Source organism: Galeopterus variegatus, unplaced genomic scaffold (assembly GCF_000696425.1).
Source record: "Galeopterus variegatus unplaced genomic scaffold, G_variegatus-3.0.2 Scaffold14427, whole genome shotgun sequence".
Taxonomy (NCBI): Eukaryota; Metazoa; Chordata; class Mammalia; order Dermoptera; family Cynocephalidae; genus Galeopterus; species Galeopterus variegatus.
The window spans coordinates 16,120-16,630 of record NW_007740538.1 but is presented as its reverse complement, the minus strand read 5'-3'; positions in this window follow the sequence as shown (position 1 = coordinate 16,630).

Here is a 511-nt window from a genome sequence, read left to right as displayed (position 1 = left end):
GTTCTGTAACATCCTCACATATTCTAGAAAAACATAAAGACGTTAGTACATTTAACTCCAATCACACCAACTCTTGGCTTATGTAAGTGTTATTATTCATGTACTTTAGTTCTTTCTTTAGGAAAATAACATAATATTCCATTAGAAGTTTGTTGTTGCTGCTATTTTGCACAGTACATATTTGATTATATTTACCCACATACTTGCCATTCTNGTCAACTTACCATTTGTGTGAGTCTGTTTCTGCACATTTATTTTGTTCCATCAATTTGTCTTTATTTGCATTAATACCATATTCTCTTGTTACTGTAACTTCATAACAAGTCTTGAAATAAGGTGGTAGTTTTGTAACATTCTTCTTTTGCTTTTCTTTTTGCTAATCTATATCAAATGACAGCAGTCTTACAATTTAGAAAAAACAAACATTTAAAAGTATAAGTATTGTACCCATATTTGCTGAAATAAACTGAATGTATGAGGAAAATTTGTCTTAGAATCATTAACTCTGGGC